This window comes from Sus scrofa, chromosome 3 (genome assembly GCF_054392235.1).
Source record: "Sus scrofa isolate SSC_HxYL_T2T_F1_AM1 chromosome 3, Sscrofa_HxYL_maternal_Yorkshire_Landrace_v2.0, whole genome shotgun sequence".
Taxonomy (NCBI): domain Eukaryota; kingdom Metazoa; phylum Chordata; class Mammalia; order Artiodactyla; family Suidae; genus Sus; species Sus scrofa.
In genome coordinates this window covers 115,729,149-115,750,419 of record NC_139385.1, presented here as the reverse complement: position 1 = coordinate 115,750,419, position 21,271 = coordinate 115,729,149, and the positions used below count along the sequence as shown (strand labels likewise).

Here is a 21,271-nt window from a genome sequence, read left to right as displayed (position 1 = left end):
CTCCATTCAAGACAAAACTAGTGAAAATATCCAGAGTTTAAGTATTGAAATTGAACTATGCACATTGTAGGAAGACTTAATGAGGTGATCACTCTTTAAGTTCTCAGAATATCTCTAAATACTCTCCTTTCCCAGCAAGAGGTTTGCATTTGCAGCCCTTGAAAATATTTGGTGATTACTCAATAAATTTTCAGGGTTTCTAATGAATATGCGTGGCTATAAAAGGAATTATGGGCACACATATAACTGCCCTAAAATCATATTTGCATCATAAGTGTACTCATCTCCAGAGTTGTGGTAAGAACACAATTAGTGGGAATTTTTGAAGTGTTCTAAATTTGTAGGAAGAAAGTCATTGCATAAGCATTTCTGTTTTGGTCTTTTAACTGAGTACATGGGTCCCCAAGGAAAAACCATCTTTGTCCAGCTTCAACTATTCACCCCAATTAAATCCTTCGATACCCGAGTCCATTTGCGGAACAATGCTCCTGACTCAGCTGACATTTCCTCTGATAATAAGCTATTTGCAAAACATTTCTTGACTTCCTTTCTTAGGCCTACAGCTTGAGGCCCTGTAGAATAATCTAAACCTTTGACATTTTTATTTTATTTTATTTATTTTTTCTTTTTAGGGCCACACTCGCAGCATATGGAGGTTCCCGGGCTAGGGGTCGAATCAGAGCTGCAGCTGCTGACCTATGCCACAGCCACACCAGATCCGAGCCGTGTCTGTGACCTACACCACAGCTCATGGCAATGCCAGATCCTCGCTACTGAGCAAGGCCAGGGATCAAACCCTCATCCTCACATACCCTAGTTGGGTTTGTTAACTACTGAGCCACGAAGGGAACTCTAAAACTTTTGAAACTTTAGTGGAAGCCAGGCAGAAGAAGGAACAGTCATATTGGTCTTGTCTTTAAATTAAAAACCCATCAGTGGCCTATGCATTTCAGCTTTCCGACAAACACAGGGCAGAATGGTTCACCAGAGAAACAGGCATAGAACTGAATGGAATCATACCAAAGCTACAAAAACCACCTCTGCTTTCTTCTCTGATGATGACCATGTTCTTCACAAATATTGACCCAACACTCTAAGGCCACTGACCAGTTTTCTTCCATCAATAGGTATTATGGTAACATAGGATTGTCTATACTTATTACAATGGCTTTTAGGGCTGCACAGGGTCAAGGATTACTTATAGGAGAACCCTTCTCCCATCCTTATAACTTTTCTAGGGGTCATAAATTAAGATACTTGGTCTGCCAAAGTGGAATTATGGGTTACCCACATAGCAACAAGTAGAGTTTGGCCATCAGAAGACCTGGTCAAGTATGTGCATGGAGTAGCCTGTGTTGTAGATGCTATTTGTTTCTCATTTCAATTACTTACCATAATTTTTTCTTCTAATGCCTGTATCTTATTGTTGATCACATGACAGCATAAAGATAGGAACAATTAGGGCTGAAGCAGAAGGCATTGAAAAAGTCCCCATGGGGAGTTCCCATCGTGGCACAGCGGAAATGAATCCAACTAGTATCCATGAAGATGTGGGTTTGATCCTTGGCCTCGCTCAGTGGGTCAAGGGATCTGGTGTTGCTGTGAGCTGTGTTGTAGGTCACAGATGCCGCTCGGATCTGGTATTGCTGTGGCTGTGGCATAAGCCAGCAGCTGTAGCTCCAATTCAACCCCTAGCCTGGGACCTCCATGTGTCATGAGTGTGGCCCTAAAAAGCAAAAGAAAAAGCAAAAAGAAAAAAAGTCCCCATGGCTTTCAATGTCCAGAGGACATTGAAAAAGTACCCCCTGTGTGTGACCAATGTGGACGGTGTCAGCTTGCAGATGGTCAGTTTTCTGATCTTGACCAGCCCATTGCTATAGCTGGTGATGACAAGGTAGCTCTTGCTGGATGAGAAATAAAAATGCAACATCCACTCAGATGCTTCATCATAAACAATGCCGACATCTAAGGGACCTTATAACTTGATCCTCTTCCTGTGGCATATATCAGAGGAGACAGTGACACTTAGCCTATCACCGGCCTGTCCCTGCAAGTGGTAGGAAATATCAGAAGTGATGGGTGTTGGGGGCCTGGGAGGGCAAACATACTAGGTGGGAAGGTGACTGCACAAGTGGAGTCAGTGTGAACTCACAGGCCCCACTCCTGTGAGTTCTATAAAACCCTACAGACAACATCTGGCAGTCCGGAGATGTGGCAGTTCTGTTTAAGGCAGCCTTTGGAGAAGGCTTTCTGTTCATAAGCATAGGCTACTGACTGAAGGTCTGCTTCACCAGGAAGGCTGAAACTGTTTTGCTTAAAGAAATGAAGCAAAAGCCTAGGGATGTTTCGTTATCCAACTCTTTGCGGCAGCAATGATGAAGTGGTCTGTTTATGCTGGTGAGGTAAGCTTCAGATGAACATCAAGGACAAGTTCAGCCTAAAGGAAACAACACACATTGAGTGTGAAGTGAGTTAACCTCAATAACGGTGGATTGGATGAACCCACTGGAGCGAGGCTGTGCTTGGAGTCACCGTATTTATATAAATGGGCATTTGGGTCTATTCTTTCTCCCAAAGGAGCTACTGCATGGACCTCATTCATGAAGCATCAATAGATTTCTCACAACACAATACACAGGGTTTGGAGGCTTCCTATTTATATTTCTGAAATACAGAAGTCCAATATTTTAGAGTCTTATCTACTTTCTTGTCAGTCTTAGGCGGAACAAAGACTGTGCTTAGCAGGTTGTATCCTGGAATGCAGGGTGCAGTCCAAAGCTAGGCTCCTTCTACCCAAGATTGCAGAGCCCGACACCAGCCAACATCTAGTAGAAGTCTCAAAATCAGAGCCCATGAGTTCCCAGCAGGTTAAGAACCTGACATGGTGACTGTGATGATGCAAGTTCAAACCCTGGCCTTGTTCAGTGGGTTAAGGATCCAGTGTTGCCACAAGCTGCAGCATAGGTTGCAGATGTGGCTCAGATTGGCATGGCTGTGGTATAGGCCCCAGCTGTAGCTCCAACTCGACCCCTAGCCTAGGAACTTCCATCACAAAAAAAAAAAAAAAAAAAAAAAAAAATTAAAATCAGAGCCCAGATACATTCGCTAGTCCAAATGACTAGATGGAGCAATCCAAAGAATCAATTTTTTTTTGTTCATTCATTTAACAAGTAGTCATTGATAGTCAAATAAATGCCAAGCACTTGTTCAAGAAGTAAGGGATTTGTTTATGAACAGCAGCAAAAATACATATACTCCTCCTTTAGGCATCTTACATTTAGCAGAGAGGAGGACATGATGAAGGAACACTGAGGTGTCCTGGGACCAGGGACGGTTCCAGCAGCAGGCTGACATACCAGCCTGCATGGGCATGAGGGGTGTATTTATGGAGCCTGAAGCTGGGCAATGAAGCCAGTCAACCAAGAGCCTCTCTTCATTCCTACTTTTTCCCATTTGTAAAACTGAGATAATGATGCTTTGAATTCTAGGTGTGAAAAATGATTCTTGATGTGAATGCAAAGTTATTCTTACTCCAGCATGAAAGTTCTCTGGGCTTTTCAATCTTGTCATATTCTGAAAGCTGTGTGCTCTATAGAATGGTCTCTGGGTTCCAACCAGGGCCCCTGTGTTGCAGTCCAGCTCTGCCATCAGGAAATGTGTAACCGAAGGCAAGGTGCTTAATCTCTTAGAATCCCAGTCTCTTCACCTGTAAAATGACTGTGTTGGGCCAAGTGATTTGTAAGCTCAAAACTTTTCTGATCTCTGATACACTACAAAGAAACGTAATCTCCTCAACCAGTCTTACCAGCACAAATACTGCTCATGATGGGAAAATTCCCTTGTTGTGGCTTATGGCCTGAACTAATTTTTGTTCATTTAATGTAACAATCTTATCCTTGTTGCTTCATTGACTAAAATTATATATTTTTCCTACTTTTTTGCTTCTTTCCAAAGTATTTAATTTGCAAAGTTTCAAGTTCCCTTCCAATAGTTCTATTACCATCTTTAGCTTTTTGGTTGCTTTTAGGAGTTTTTCCTTTTTTTTCTTACGTTAACTGTTTTTGTTGTTACTTACACAACCCTAGCATATTAGTAATATATAGTAGCTAACATTTATCAAGTACTTACTACAGGTCAGGCACAAAACATCTCACGAGATCATCACAGCCACGCTGAGAGATATACTTTTATCTTTGCTTTATAAGAGGAGAAACAATGCATTGAAGGGGTAAGAGGTTTCCCAGAGTCACACAGCTAGTGAGAGCCCAGCTGGGATTGTCTGATTCTAGAGTTCCAGCTCTAGACATGGAATCATTGGTAGCTAAAGAGAGGGGGAAAGAAAAGAAAGATGAAAGAGAGAAAGAGAGAGAAAGAGAGAAAGAAGGAAAGAAAGAAAGAAAGAAAGAAAGACAGACAGACAGAAAAGGAAAAGAAAGAAAAACAAAAAATATTAAATTCAGTGAAACTAATTTAAAATGCTTACACTATTTTTTCATTCTAAATAAAAATAGTATTTAGTTGCATGGAAAATTATAATATTACAGTTCCGATTATCTGCTGTATTGAAAACTAGAGCACCCATGAGAAAAATAAGCCTTCTTATTTTAGCCATTATGGTGGTGTTATCTGGGTCTATTTAGGAGGCAGCAAAATGGAGGCAGCATTCCAGTCCTTGACACTGAAATTAGATCCTGGGGCCTACGGCAAGGGTAGGGCAGGCAGCATGTGGCCCAAGGTCAAAGACTGCCCAAGACTAACCCAAAAGTTCATGCCCGGATAGTGGTAAAAATGAATTCACAAATTCCATAGCAGTAAATAGTGACTCTTCTGAGCATCTGAATAACCCATTCTATTTTCACCCAAGGTCAACTTAGGAAGCTGAGGTTAGAACAACTAAGGGCCAATAATATCCTTGGCTGGAAAGCCTGCCCTTCATCAACAATTGCATGCCTGCAATGCCCTCTGGCTTATCTACATTCATGACTGTTTGGGGAAAGGTGTGATCTCGATAAAGCCTCGGCTTTGCTCCTAAAGTTCTGGTTGCAAGCAGCGATTCCCACCCACAGGGATAGCATTATGTTCTGCGGGGCAGGGCCTTTAGCCCCAGCACAGCTGTTGTCAAGAGGTCCTTACACTCCATCACATCTACTGACACCCTACAACCAGCTAGGTCATGGACTTAATGCTCCACTACAGTTATTTATGAGTCACTGTAACTTCAGAGGTTTTTGTTTCATGCAAAGACCAGAAATACAAAAATAGATTCATTTAATCAGAGAGCTAGAGAGCTAGTGTCTTGTACTTATAAATTCTTAATCTCTATAAACCAGCAATCACTCCTCACTGCCTTTTCAAAATTATATATATAATTTTATTCAATTTCAAGGATCTTATTTTCCCTCAAACCAAAGTAACAAAGGAGCAGAGAAGCCTATGTGAGCAAATACATTTACGTTCTACAAAAGCTTATAAAACATGTAAATCTAATAAAGATCAATTCACTTTGTATTTCCTTAAGCCATGTTTGCCTGAAACCAGAGAGGAATATTTTTCAATCAAAGCTATAATGTTTTTTTAAAAAATAGTATCTTTTTTTTTTACCATCTTAACCATTTTAAATGTATGGTGCAGTAGTGTAAACTAAATGCACATTGTTTTGCAAATTAGTCGTATTGCAAAACTGAGACCCTATATCCATTTGAGAACAATTTGACTTCCCCCACCCCCAATTCCCACCCCTGTCAGCCTCTGCCAACCACCATTCTACTTTCTGTCTCTGTGATTTTGACTATGTCTAAGTACCTCATGTAAAGTAGAAGCATGCTTTGTCCTTTTGTGACTGATTTATTTCATTTAGCATAATGTCCTCCAGGTTGTAGCTTTTGACAGGATGTCCTTTTTTAGGGCTGAATAATATTTCATCATATGTATACACAACATTTTCTTGATTCATTGTATCTGTTCAAGAACATTTTTGGTTGCTTTCACCTCTTGGCTATTATAAATAATGCTGCAATTAACATGAGTATGTAAATATCTCTTTGAAATCATACTTTCAGTACTTTAGGGTATATGTCCAGAAGTGGGATTGCTGGATCATATGGTAGTCCCATTTTTAATTTTTGGAAGAATCTACACAGTGTTTTCTATGGAAGTTACACCATTTTACATTCCTACCAGCAGTACACAAAGGTTCCAACTTCTCCACATCCTTGCCAATACTTGTTACTTTCTGGGTTTTTTGATAGTGGCCATCCTAACAGGTCTAAAGCGATATTTCACTGTGGTTCCTCACTGTCTTTTATAAAAAGAAAAATAAAAACCAAACAATTCCAAGTAGCTCAATTAAATATTCTATCAAATTCTTTGCATATGATCTTCAAATGCTATTATCTCTCTGGCCACTAATCTGTTCTGTATCCAGTAATAAAAAGCACTGTCTGGTGCAAAAAGTAGTCAGCATACAGAGACCCTCTGATTCAGTGTTCCACCCCTAGATACAGAGTCAACTTAAGCGAGTACGCATGTCCACTATCAGAGAAGTATAAGAATGTTCATAGCAGCATTATTCATAATAGCTCAAAGACAGAGATGGCCAAAGTCCATCAATAGTACAATGGAAAAATAAACTGTGGTATAGTGACATAATGGCATAACAGCAGTTAAAAAAAGAAAAAAAAAAAGGAACTTCTGCCACATGTGACACCTTGGATATATTTCACATATATAATATTGAGTAAAAGAAACCAGATTCAAAAGAGTCCTATATGATTTCATTTGTATGAAGTTCAAAAAAAGGCAAAACATAGAGCTAGAAGGCAAAATACCATTTTTCACTGGCGGATTACTGACTAGCAGGGTACATTGGAGTTATTTGGGATTTTGTAAATATGCTATATCTAAATTTGGGTCGTAGTTATATGAGTGTATACATATATGAACATTTGTTAAGCTGTATAGTTTATTTAAACCTGTATGCTTTCCTTCATATAAGCTTTAACTGACAAAAAAACTAAAAGAAGGAAGATGAACTTTAGCAAGAGGACCAGTTGGCCATGATAAGATAATCCCCTTTTGTGATTTTTTTTTTTAAAGAAGCTATTACTCAAAAATCATCTAGTAAACAAGTTGGGTGATGCTGGAAAGGAAAAAAATGCCAAACTTAGCATTAACGTGAACTTGGAGAAATGAAAGACAGAGATGAAATAATAAGCCTCATTCACTTTGCACCTAAGCCATTCCCTGGCAGTAAATTAGAAAAAATAAATTAATTTAGAGGGTATTCATGGTCCTCTAATTTATGATAGTGTCCTCAGCACTTGAATGTGATGATTTTTAAAGGCTAAAATCCATCACTCAGTTGCCATTCACAACTAATTGAGAATCCACTGTGAGCTTAACTTTGTTTATATGCAGTTGTTGCCTTGCATTGTTAGGCATAGAGTTACATTTGTTTGTGTTCATTCCGTATTGCAACAAAGCAACCCAATGATGGAAATAGAGGGTTGAAAATCAAGCCATCTCTGAAAGCTTAGTGCTCTACATAACTCAGCTCTAAATAGAGTTCCATCAACTCTTCAATATTAAAGGAAGCACTGCCTCATGAAGTCATCCTAATTTATAGCTAGTACTCTTTATTAGTAATAATAGCATGGCAACATCTAAATTTTGAGATATAAAAGTAAACCATATAATAAATCCTTGTTTAATTAGTCTGTGTTTTCCATTCAAAGAGGCCTTGGCTAGCAACCTCTATTCTGGGACAATTTCGTGGTACTGAATCCCTCCAGGATTAGAAATATATATAATTCAAGACAAATTTACTCCTCGTGTGCTGAGCCATAAGAAAACAGCTATAGTTCCTACCACCAGCCAGGGCAACCACTGTCATGCCTCACCTGCACAATTATAACAGCATCCTACCCAGAGCCCCTGCTTCTACTCTGCCCTCGGTCTCTTTTCTATACAGAAACTGGAGTGGTCCTTTCAAAACCCAAGTCAGATTGAACCCCTAGTTTGCTCAAAATCCTCTAAAGAGGACAGGCTTGTGGCTGCCAAGGGGGAGGGGGAGGGAGGGGGATGGACTGAGAGTCTGGGGTTAGCAGACGCAAACTATTACATTTAGAACAGATAAACTATGAAGTTCCCTTTGTGGCGGCAGTGGAAACGAATCCGACTGGTAGTATCTATGAGGCCTTGCTCAGTGGGTTAAGGATCTGGTGTTGCCATGCCCTGTGGTGTAGGTTGCAGATGTGATTCAGATCCCGTGTTGCGGTGGCTGTGGTGTAGGGCGGCAGATGTAGCTTCAGTTCAACCCCTAGCCTGGGAACTTCCATATACTGCGGGTGTGGCCCTAAAAAGCAAAAAAAAAAAAAAAAAAAAAAAAAAAAGAATGGATAAACAACAAAGTCCTACTATATAGCACAGGGAGCTATATCCAGTATCTTGTGATAGAACGCGATGGAAGATAATATGAGGAAAAGAATCCATATACATGTATGACTAGGTCACTTTGTTGTACAACAGAAGATGATACAACATTGTAAATCAACTATACTTTAATTTAAAAAAAATTTTTTTTTAACTCTCTAAAGGCTTCCCAATCTACTCAAAATAAAATCCAAGGTCCTCACAATGAATTACATGCTTCTACACCATCTGGCTTCTTTAGCGCTCTGACCTCTTTACAACACCCTCCCCTTTCATTCTCTGCAGTGCAGCCAACTAGCCCTTTCCTGACCATGACTGCTCCTGAACGAAAGCCTTCGCATTTGTTTCCTAGATCCCTGCAGAACTTGCTCTCTGGTTGCTTTCTCGACTTAGGTCTACTCTCACCTCATTTTAGTGATTCCTGACCACTCTAGGATAGCTCCTTCAAACAATATCTATCTCCTTACTCTGTTTTATTTTTCTACATAGTACTTGTCAGCACCATGTGTTTTCACTGTATGTGCTTATGTGTTTATTGCCAGGGCCCCTCTTCTAGAATGTGAGCTCCCCCTGCTGGAGAGTTTGTTCACTGTTAAGTTCCTGGAATCTAGCACACTGCCTGGTATATGATAGGTGTTCAATAAATACCTGCTGATTAATTGTAAAATGAATGATTTAATGCATATTCAGAGAGAATTAAATCTATAGGTATTTTAAAATTAGGAAGTAGAAAACCATTTTTAGCTATATATTGTCTAAGTTATTAGGGCACATCGCCATTCTTCTAGCAAAGGTTGTTTATAACATTTAAAAAGGCACTGATATATATGACAGATTGCACCTTTCATCCTGATGACATGATACAAATAGAGCACAAAGCATTATGATACTGACTAGATCATAATTTTTGGCCATCAGACTCAGAGTTACAGAAAGCAAGATGTTCCTTGTAGTTCCTTGATATACACCATCTGGGGCAGGAATACTGTAATTTCACTCCCTCATTGGTCAAGAGAAATCCACAGGCATGCATTACCACTCATCGCTCTACAACAGGAGTAAGCCAGCTGTAGCATGTGTACCAAATGCAGTCCAGCATGTATAGTCTGAAAGCTAACAATAATTTTTACATGTTAAAGACCGCTGTTTAAAAAAATACGCAACAGAGAACTTATGTGGCCAACGAAGCCTAAAATATTTGCATCCTGGCCCTTTATAAGTAAAGTTCACTGACCCAATGTCTGCAAAATCAGGTTATTAGACACAATTTGGGGAGAGGAAAAATGGTCTTGAAAACAAATACCTGAAATATAGATGGTGCTAAAACATCTGGTTTGGCTTATTGAACCAGTCCTTGTTACAAAGGCAATGCATTTTCTAACCAGAAAGGAGTGAATAAATTTTTGCAAAGACAGGGAAAGTGACACTGGCAAGAAAAGCGTAAACCTCCCTGTGAACTTTGAATCCTGAGTTTCAGAAAATCCTGAACTTTCAGATAAAACTGAATTTACTAAGATAAAGCAAAACATGAGGAAAAAGAAACAATAAGCTCAGTGGCAATGGGGCCAACTTCCTCTTTGGACTCCAAGATGTCTAGCAATAATCATTCTCCTCTCTTTTATTAAGGGAACTTCTAAATTTTTTTTTCTTTTCAGGGCCACCCTTGTGGCACATGGAGGTTCCCAGGCTAGGGGCTGAATCAGACCTATAGCCACTGGCCTACACCACAGCCACAGCAACTCAGAATCCGAGCTGCGTCTGCGACCTACACCACAGCTCACGGCAATGCCACATCCTTAAACCACTGAGCAAGGCCAGGGATCAAACCTGCATCCTCATGGATGCTAGTCAGATTCATTTCCACTGATCCATGAAGGGAACTCTGGGAACCTCTAAAATTGAGCTTGGAGGAAGTCTGTCCAACTAAAAACTGTATTTCCCAGCCTCCCTTGCAGATAGGCATGGCCATGTTCTGGTGTGTGGAACACAAGCAAAACAGATGCATGCCATGTCCTTGTGACTAGCTTCAAGGTCTTCCACAGAATGAAATGACCTGTGTTTTCCTTTATTCTTCCTCCTTCCCATTGGCTGGGAGACGGAAGATGCAGGTTGAAGTTGCAGAGTCACTCCACCAACCTTAAACTCCTTAGCTAGGTCAAGTTTTTTTAAGAGTTAAAATCTCCCTATTTTGTTTAAGCCTTTGCCTTTGGCATGGTCTGTTACAGCAGCTTGCATAGAAAGATAGGGGACAATGATGTTGCTAATGGCATTAGGTTTTTACATACACCGATGGAAAAAAAAATATTTTCAACATAAGATAGAGCAATTTTAGGTTTTAACATAAGATGGAAGCAATTTTGCCAAGATCTTATAGAATCATATTCATGTGTTAGCTCACAAAATATCTAAAAACATTCACTTGTGGAGTTCCCACTGTGGCTCAACAGGTTATGAACCCAACTAATAGCCGTAAGGATACAGGTTCAATCCCTGGCCTCACTCAGTGGGTTAAGGATCTGGCATTGCTGTGAGCTGTGGCTTAGGTCGCAGATGCAGCTTGAATCTTGCATTGCTGTGGCTTTAGTGTAGGCCAGTAGCTACAGCTCCAATTTGACCCCTAGCCTGGGAACTTCCAGATGCCACAGGTGTGGCCCTAAAAAGCAAACAAAACAAAACAACTTATTTGTATTTTCTTTACAAAACTTTATGGTTTTGCAATTTAAATTTTTTAACCATCTTTTTTTTTTTTTTCTTTTTGCCATTTCTTGGGCCACTCCTGCGGCATATGGAGGTTCCCAGGCTAGGGGTTGAATCGGAGCTGTAGCCACCGGCCTATGCCAGAGCCACAGCAACGCGGGATCCGAGCCGCATCTGCGGCCTACACCACAGCTCACGGCAACGCTGGATCGTTAACCCACTGAGCAAGGGCAGGGATCGAACCCGCAACCTCATGGTTCCTAGTCGGATTCGTTAACCACTGCGCCACAACAGGAACTCCTTTTAACCATCTTTTTAACTGAAGTATAGTTGACTTACAATGTTGTGTTAGTTTCAGGTGTGCAGCAGAGCAATTTGGTTATATAGGTTTTTTTACTTTTTCAGATTATTTTCCCTTATATACAATTTAAATTTAAAACTTTGACCAACCTTAGATGTATTTTTGCATAAGAAGATAAAGCGTTAATGCTATTTTTCATTGTTCTAAAGAGTTATCCTTTTGTCCCAACATTATTTCAATAACTCCACTGAGCTAAAAGTCTAGGTGTACTATTTATGTATATATGCATGCCTTCTTTCACTCAGCAGACATCAGTTGAATGCCTTCTCAGGGCAGCCTCCTCTTACAGACTGTTTGAAGGAAGTCCCAGTGAATTTAAGCTGGAGCTCAAAGCACAGATTGAGCCAGGTTCACAAAGAGCCAGGGGACAAGCACACCATGCAGAGGGAGCAGTGCACGCCAGGGCTCCAAGGAAAAAGAATTCAGTTCTTTGGCAGAAAAAACAATCAGCCAGTATGGCTGAGACATGCTGTGAGATTAGCTTAGCAGGACTAGTGGATCCAGGTATTCAGGTAGGAATATGGATTTCATTTCAATTGCATGGAAAAGCATCAGAAGCTTTTTAGTCAGAGGTTTATGTAACTCCATTATGTTTTTAGGTGATAACTCTGGATGTTTTGAGGAGAAAGACCGCAAAGAGGCCTATAAAAGAAGATTGGGAAATGATTGCAGTAAGTTTGGGGAAAAAAAAAATCCCTGTAACTTGGGGTCTATTTCAGATCTTAACTCTGTTCCATTAAATCCCACACCAGCAGCACATTGCAAACATTTCAATATCTTCATAAATTATATTATATGATATAAATATAGTGGTAGAGCAAGTTTTCTCATCCTTTCCAACTCAGAATTTCTTAAATTTTCCAGTGTGTTTATTCTTCCATTTGGTCTTGGAGATCATACTATCAAATTTCATAACTAATCATGATGGGATTTTTAGTAGGACTGCATGAACTTTACAAATTAATTTAGAGAGAATTAACATCTTTGTAATATTGTCTGCCTGCCATCCAATAGCAAGGCATGAGTCTACATTCATTCTTTTTTGTCTGACCCTCAGTAGTTATTTGTAGAATAATTTTCTTTATGTTAGTTAGTCCTGTGTCTTTCTTTTGAAGTTAATTTCTTTTTTTTTTTTAATAATTTTTTTTATTTTCCCACTGTACAGCAAGGGGGTCAGGTTATCCTTACATGTATACATTACAATTACATTTTTCCCCCACCCTTTCTTCTGTTGCAACATGAGTATCTAGACAAAGTTCTCAATGCTATTCAGCAGGATCTCCTTGTAAATCTATTCTAAGTTGTGTCTGATAAGCCCAAGCTCCCGATCCCTCCCACTCCCTCCCCCTCCCATCAGGCAGCCACAAGTCTCTTCTCCAAGTCCATGATTTTCTTTTCTGAGGAGTGAAGTTAATTTCTTGAAAATTTTTTGTTATTGTTGCTGATACCACTGGGATCTTTCTTTCATTATCGTTCCCAACACAACTTTTGTCATATGTCCTCATATTTATAGCGGAGAAAGGAAAAGATACTGGGGAGGGTTGAGGTGATCACTTATTTTTTCCCTGATCCCTCAGTCTCATACCTGGATTATAGTTTGTGAAATTAAAAGTTTAGAATTTACAGCCTTTGTTATCTGGTTCCATCATGACAGCCTCCCATGAAGCAAAGTAGCTCCTGTCTCCTGAACTATTTGGGGAAAAGCAACAAGAGTAAAAAGAAGTATAGGGAAAAATTAATCAATTAATACTTCAAAATATCATCCTAATATAGTATATGTATATTATATATATTTATATGAAAACAGAATATTATATGGGTTATGTGACTTCATATTCTGCAAGCCCTATAGACAGAGACAATGGAGAAGCATATTCTCAGGACTTACACATGCACACATACACACACATGCAAAACAGAATCCTCTGAGGGATGCAAATACAATTTTTTTTTTTGTCAGAACTCATGTATTTTCCAAATACTTGCTAATGAGCCAATTTTACTTTTATAATGGAAAAAAGTTGTTTGGAACCTAAGAAGATTTCAAGTAAGTCAGAGAAAAGAGAGGGAAGATTCAATGCTTAGGTATTCTCCAAGAGTATGTGGCTTGAAAGTAATTTGCATCTAAAAACTGAAATTTGACCATGAGATCCTCAGTAATTTCAAAAGGACTGGTGGACAGAAGTGAGGGAAGAGAGAAAAGCAGACAAAACGAGAAGAAACAGAAAAACTCTGAGACCTCTGAGAGCTTGGAGAAGGGAGGTCTATCAAGCTGTGTGTGGTTGCTTATTATTCAGGTAAGCAAATTCTTTTTCGTAATGGAAAACACGCCCTCAACAGGCAGAAGGAGGTAATGCGCCAAATGAATTGCTCTCAGGCGCAAATGACCAGAATGCAGAAGAAATCCATCAAAGTCACAGCAAAGTCACTTCAGCTAAGTGCTACGAGATCACAGACATTGGGAGGAATGTTTCAGACCACAAACAAAGAGACAGCCTGAACTTCAAAGAGGAGAACAAAAGGTTGTACAGAAGCAACAGTCAGATGAACTTTATAGTAATTCCAGAAAAAGTCTAGATTATTATTTTCTTTTGGATTATTAAAAATTGGTCCTAATCTTTTAAAAGTGCTAATACTTCAGCTTTTAAACCCCTGAAAGAAAGAACACTGGCTCTCTTTCTACTCATTAAATTAGCTCTATTCGGTACATGCATGCGATGGTCTTTAAGGACCAGCTCCACTTTGATAGGGTGAGAGTAGTGACATAGCAATGATGGAGAGGCTGGAATCAGAAGCCATTCCAGTCCCCAGATATCTTAATGCAGCAACCAACATTTCTTCAATAGGTATTATTTTCCAGACATCGTGCTGGAGATAAGATAATGACTAAAGCACATTCCTGTCTTCCAGGCAGTCACATTTTGAAGGAGAGATAGATAGTGAGTGCTATGGCGGCCATGATGGCACTCAGAGATCCACCTGAATATCTGTAACAACATAAAAATGACATATAACTTTTTGAGGCCAAAAGGACAAGACCATTGAGACTTTGCTGTTTGAAGTAGTTGCCTTGACAGGCAAAGAATTGTCTTTCCCGGTGTGGAGGCAAGCAGGAGGCAAATAGTTTTCCTTCTGGGATACTTTAGGTCCCCTGGCTGCAAGTATGAATTGAATGTCCTCTGAAACACTTCATGTCTCTAAATACCATACTTCTGTAAGTTCAGTAAGGACTGGAGGAAAACATGTTTTGCACAACACTTTCACTTTTCTCCTTTCTTTTCAAAATTGCTCTTTTATGCAAGAGCTCTTTCTTCCAAAAGGAAACAAAAACATCATTAAGAAAAATACACACCTGAATATATTCATTAATAATGACAAAAGCACAATTTTAAAAGAAGATAGAACCCAAAATGAATCATTCAATCTACTTACACAGTGCCGGACAATCAGTTTGCTCTCTTCACCAAATTACCTGAACCCAATGAATGTGTATATCACATTATCTCAACATAAAATTGATACACAGCCTTCTATTTGGAAAGACTCAAATATGATGAGGTTCTAGGGGCTTTGGAATACTCAGAAATAATCTAATAACTGAAATAATTCACAAAGCAAAGCCTAGAAGATTTTTTTTTTCCTCTAACGCATCACTTGCATGTTTTTATGGCTACACCTGCAGCATATGGAAGTTCCCAGGCCAGGGATCGAACCTGAGACACAGCAGTGACTCGACGAGCCATAGGAGTGACAAGGCCAGATCCTTAACCCACTGCACCACAGAAGAACTTCATCAGACCACTTGCTTTCTGTAAACTTGTTCACATCTCCAAAGAATTCTGGCCCAATTGATACCATTTAATAGAAGACTGGCACTTTTGAAGTGAGGTTATACAAATATATACTCAGCTCTTTGATGAGGACTTGTTATAGCCACTTAAGAAAAATACATAATACATAATTCATTTATAAGAAACCAAAGCATCACCATTTAGGTGATCCTTAATATCAAGGTTCTTGTTCTGCCCCTGAAAGGGCAACTTGCAAAACTCAATAGTGCCCCATTGTGGAACTATGGGACAACTGACATCTGATCAGACTTTTGCTCTTTTCCTTTCTGCTTTGTTTTGCTTTCTTATAAGGATTTCTCATTCCAAGAGAAACTTTCTCTAGTTTAGAAACTGGATTTCTTAGCAGTTGACAAAAGCAAAGAACTCATCATATCTGTGTGTACTAATATATATATTATAAATGAATTTATGTTTCCTAGGAACAAAATATCCTGTTTTCTAATTTATATACTTCAATGTCTAATCCAGAGAGTAAAGAGAAAATAAAAGCCACTTATTCAAAGTATTGTCTTATTTTTCTACACACAAAGTCCCAAAGGGAAGGACATTTAAGCCATAAAAAGAACCTTAGAAACGGCATAGAAAATCTTCTTTGCCTAAAGGTAAGAGACAAAAGTGGACATAAAATATAATGACACCCTATTTCCAAGCTTTATCTCACAATTAAATCAATTAAATTTTAAGAGAATGGTGTATATAATTCACCCACTTATTTTTTTCTTCCTATTGTGGAATGTATATCATGCAGATCTAAAAAAAGAGCAAGGTTTTGGTCTGTGCTTGAAGACGGAGACTGATCCTTCAAACTCCACTGACAAAAGCACCTCATCTGCAATGATGCATCTGATCATGAAATGGTTCTGATGAACACTTTTGTTGTGGTTTGTTTTATTTTAATCCCACAACTGCAGCATATAGAAGTTCCCAGGCTAGGGGTCTAATTGGAGCTACAGCTGCCAGCCTACACCACAGCCATAGCAACATCAGATCTGAGCTGCGTCTGGGACCTACACTACAGCTCATGGCAACGTCGGATCCTTAACCCACTGAGCAAGGCCAGGGATCAAACCCACATCCTCATGGATACTAGTCGAGTTCTTAACCTGTTGAGCCATAACGGGATTGATGAACATTTTCTTCTGCATATTACAGCTAGGACTTCTTCCTTGATTATTCTCCCTCTCCCTTATCCAGATATTTGGGTACAGTCTTCCCGGCTTTCCCGCCTTCTCAGGTTTTCAGATGGACCATCTCCAGGACATAAACACTCTCTCAAAAGACATCATCTCCCAGCTTCTCTCTCCCCTCGTTGCCATCTGGGGGACCACTATTGTAGAGGACATCGCCTCCAAACTTGAACTGCAACTTAAAAGTAAAATAGCCAAAAGAAAAACAGCAAGACTATCCAGCCAGTTTCTAAAGCAATGAATAAGTCTTCCAAAAAAACTGAGTTTCTGTTAAAATGTTACACTGTCTTGAAGAAGCACAAGTCAGCAGAAACCTAGAGCAGACAATTATCAAAATAGTGGTAGTCTTATCACGACAGTAATAACAAAAATGCATTTTTCACAAGTCAGGAATGAAATGTACTAACCCCTTTTTTAAAAATAAATAATGATGGTTAAAGCAGGATGTGCTATGATACCTGAAGAAGGTGCATTTGGAAACACTAAAGAGAAATGGAAAGCATAGACAGAGCTGGTAAAAAGTTAGGCTGCAAAGAATTCCAGATAACTGATGGGCAATTACAAACCCAAACTGCTAGCAATTAATCAAATAAATGATGACAGTTCAAAGAAGCTGACAAAAAAATAGGAGGACCTTACAACACAGGGAATATAGCCAATACTTTATAATAACTATAAACGGAGTATAACCTTTAAAAATTGTGAATCACTATATTGTTCACCTGTAACCTATATGATATCAACCATATTTCAATTAAAAAAAAAGTAGGAGGACTTACAGCCACAAATAATGGGGTAAACACAAAATGCCAACCATGAAGACAACATAGGAAGCAAAATTTAGAAAACAAAACAAAAATGTTCCCTAATCTGAAGGATTATTTTGACAGTGTTATTATTTGGCAAATGAAAGGAGTCCCTTAATTCCACTCAGAAATCCTCAGTGACATATACTTGTCGTGATTTTACATGTTAACCAAGGCAAGAGTTCCCGGCTGCCAGAAACAGGAAGAAACATTTAACGATGAAAGTGATAAGCATAAATTTAGATCTACTTTTCTGATTTTGGAGAAATGAAGAAGCTTGTAGAAAAACATCTGTGGAAGTGGAAGAAATGACCTTTAATTGTGGTTCATGTGCTGCTCTTCCTTGAACTTGATCTGTTGGTGACCTGTGCCCTCTGCATTGGAGGCATGTGTTCCCAGGGCAGACTTCGATTTTCTTCTGAACCTAAGGACACAGCGTAAGGCTTTTGAAAAACATTTCCTACCCTGGCCTCCTTTTGAACTCAAATAGTATAATTTGGGACACAAACCCACAAGAGTTACAGGTCCATGATTATAAATTTTCAAAATAAACTTATTTTTTCTACCCAAAACTATCTAAAATGACATTGTCCCATGTCGCTTCTGCTGCAGAGTAGGATTTTGCCTGAATCCACTTCCTGCTTGAGGCTATAGTCCTTCAAGGCATCTGGCTTTATGCTGGGCAGTCAGGTACCCTTAGTAGACCCTAGCCCTTTTTTCCTGCCCTATATGAATGTTAAAACCTAAATCCCTAGATTACTACAACCAACAGTCCCTCCCTGATTCTTTCTTCTGTCCTGCTACAGTACCAGCTCACCTGTTTACACTCTGGTTTTCACTGCCCCTTTTCCTGGCCCCTAGAGATTTCTCATACTTTCTTCATGAATTATATACATATTAAGATAAATACATTTGTAAATCATTTTCAATAAATGTATAATTATTATATGGATGTATGGTCATTTATTTACCTACTTATTGAACTGTTTGCTTTTTCCCTATTAGAAATAACACTTGGGTACACACCCATGCACCTAAACTTTTGTGGAGATTATGTAGTTATTTCCCCAGCATAGATTTCTAGTAGTGGATTGCTGAGTCAAACAGGAAACCCGCTCTGAAGGTTTTTTCTTCTCCTATAAATAGCTCTTTAGTACTTGTCTTATGATATTTACTTAATTTTTCCTATTTTTATACTTATTGATGGACTTGTTTTCTCTATAAGATATCAAGCCTGATGGTCAGTAAGTCCACTGGTTTGAACATAAATACCTTGAAAGCACTTACTCAAAGTCTATTAGCTTGAATTAAATTAAAACTAGTAATTTTAATGGTTCAGAATCAATAGTAATGAATTTGTCCTTAGCTTTCCTTGAAAGACAACTTCAACACAGAACATGGCTTCTCAATGTGGGTCCTGCTTAGCCAGGTTTTATGCTAGATTTTCAGAGAGGAGAGAATGGAAGTTTGGGGAATAATGAATGAATGTGTGATGGCAAGAGAGACAGGAAAAATGGCTAACAGGTACATGAGAAGATGCTCAACTTCATTAGTCATTACAGAAATGTCAGTCAAAATGACAATGAGGCATTACTTAATACCCAATAGGGAGGCCGTAATCAAAAAACAGACAATGACAAGAGTTAATGAGGATGCAGGAGAAACTGGAACTCTTATGCCTCGCTGGTGGCAGTGTAAAATAGCACAATCACATTGGAAAATAGTTTGACAGTTCCTCAAAATCTTAAGCAGAGAGTAACCATGTGACCTAGCAATTTCATTCCTGGGCATCTATCTGGAAGAAACGAAAAAGTTTGTCCACATAAAAATTTGTGCATAAATGTTCATAGTAGCATGATTCAAACCCATAATAGCCCTGAAGTGAAAACAGCCCAAATGTCCGTCAACTGATAACAGGATAAATAAGATGTGGTATATCCATAAAATGGAATATTATTTAGCCATAAAAGGAATGAAGCACTGATACATGCTACAATATGAGTGACCCTTGTAAATATTATGCCTGGTGAAAGAAGTCAGCCATAAAAGACTAAAAAAGTACATGATTTCATTTGCAGGAACTGCCTAGAACATGCAGATACATAGAGAGCAAAAGAAGATGCATTGTTGCCAGGAGCTGAGGGAAGGAGAGAATGGGAGCGACCACTAATCAGTACTGAGGTTTCTTTGGGGGATGATAAAAATGTTCTAAAATTAGATTATGGTGATGGTTGCACAACTCCATAAAAATTGTTGAATTGTACGCTTTAAATGAGTATGTTATATGGTATGTAAATTACATCTTAATAAAGCTGTGTAAAAAAGAGAAGCATGAAAGGAAAAGAGATCTGGACTCCAACTTACTTGCCTCACCCTTTTATAAAAGACTCTGTGTTCTAGTGATCACCATAAGCACAGCCATTTTTCTCTTTGCCTCAATAACGCCTGACATCTTCCCTCAAAGGACCAGAGCTTTTAAAGAGTGTTCAGTGCACCCTAACTTTCCTCCCCACTTTTTTCTTTTTTTTTTTACCCCCCCCCCCCACTGCTATTGACTTCAGTGTTGATTTACCCATTCTAGATCTTATTCATTACCCTATTTTCTGGTCATAGATTATTTGCTCTGCAGAGGAATTTATTACCTGTGTCCTTTAGACTTCCATCATTTAATGACTTCTTTCTTTATGCCACCTGCCTCTTTGAAAAAGTCTTTGAGAGCAAGGAGAGGGAGGTTTTTATGCTTATATAATGTATTGATGTACCTTTGCATAGAGCTCAAAGATTACAACCTCACAGATTGTGGCTGCAACATACAAAACTTGAATGATAAATTGATGTGATCGGTTGTTTCCGAGACAATGAAACATCCTCGCCTTCCCGTGTTTACCCTAAACCCTCCTCTTCAATTGGGAAATAGACATAATGGAGACATTTTCCAGAATATGGCATAAAAACCAGAGTTTGTTTTTTTTTTTTTTGTCTTTTTTTGTTGTTGTTGTTGTTGTTGCTATTTCTTGGGCCGCTCCCGCAGCATATGGAGGTTCCCAGGCTAGGGGTCGAATCGGAGCTATAGCCACCGGCCTACGCCAGAGCCACAGCAACGCGGGATCCGAGCCGCGTCTGCAACCTACACCACAGCTCACGGCAACGCCGGATCGTTAACCCACTGAGCAAGGGCAGGGACCGAACCCACAACCTCATGGTTCCTAGTTGGATTCGTTAACCACTGCGCCACGACGGGAACTCCAAAACCAGAGTTTTTAAAAAGGTATGTCAGCTCCTTCCCTGTTTCTCCTCCCATAACCTTCTAGTATCCGCAGTGATTCATAATTATAGCTCTTTTAAACTTTGTAGCTTCTGTGTACAGGCACTGCAGGAATTTCCAGAGTATTATCTGGACATTTGGGCAGATGTGGTGAAGGACGGGGAGAATATTTCCTTTGCTTGGGGGGACAGAGTGGCAGCTGTAAGCAGTGAATGAAGGGAGATTTGCTAAAGAAATAAGTCCTCTAGACAAGAGGACTGAACTAAGGGTTAGACCAATTGTCCAAAGACAAAAACTGTCATTAGCAACCTGAATTCTGCAGAGACTGGAAAGCTTGATGGAGAAAGCCCATTTTTTAGTTCTTACTGATTTATTCTTAGAGATGCTAAAAATTCATCTTGGCATGAGAACTAAATAGACCAGTTTACTTTTTTTTTTTTTTTTAGTAAGTTCTCACACAGCCCTCTCTTCTATTTTTATGATTTTATGCATATGCTTTTATATTTTTCTACTTCTTTTTTCCATTTTTCTCTCAAGAACACAAAGTGTAACGACAGGAAACATACATTCATTCAAGATAGCATAAGAAGTGGTTTACATTTTTCCTTCCCTTTGCCCAAAGGAGAGTTATTTTTCCTTTTAAGGTGTTCCCAGCTATAAAATTAGGGAAAGAA

General features: G+C 39.1%; 1 long non-coding RNA gene across 1 annotated transcript in view; it reads right to left on the bottom strand.

The window, feature by feature from the left end:
* Positions 1-9,085: 9,085 nt before the first annotated feature.
* LOC110260034 (uncharacterized) overlaps positions 9,086-21,271 on the bottom strand; it is a 149,295-nt gene continuing 137,109 nt past the window's right edge. Inside the window, exons 4-6 of the long non-coding RNA XR_014842259.1 lie at positions 13,074-13,177; positions 11,278-12,130; positions 9,086-11,033 (exon numbers count right to left, since the gene is read on the bottom strand). This is a non-coding gene — a long non-coding RNA (uncharacterized LOC110260034). The remainder of the gene's footprint in view (positions 11,034-11,277; positions 12,131-13,073; positions 13,178-21,271) is intronic.